The following is a 247-nucleotide window of genomic DNA, read 5'->3' as shown; positions in this document are numbered from 1 at the left end:
AACACCACTTTTAAAACCAAAGATTGTTGGAGAATTGCTGTATATTTCTAAAGGCATGTAACCTGACACCCATTGTAAGCACTGTTTATATAACTGCTGGTTCTGATGGTAGTTTAGGTGCAGTATGCAGATGAACTGGAGTCAAAAGGCAATGTTAATATTGAGATTCAGCTAGCAACAAGTAGCTGATTGATTTGGGAACTAGTGACCAGTTATCAATGACAAAGGCCTTCTGCCTATTAATAAC

Source organism: Rhincodon typus, chromosome 47 (genome assembly GCF_021869965.1).
Source record: "Rhincodon typus isolate 14 chromosome 47, sRhiTyp1.1, whole genome shotgun sequence".
Taxonomy (NCBI): Eukaryota; Metazoa; Chordata; class Chondrichthyes; order Orectolobiformes; family Rhincodontidae; genus Rhincodon; species Rhincodon typus.
The sequence above is the reverse complement of the archived record's forward strand: the minus strand, read 5'-3'. Positions refer to the sequence as shown.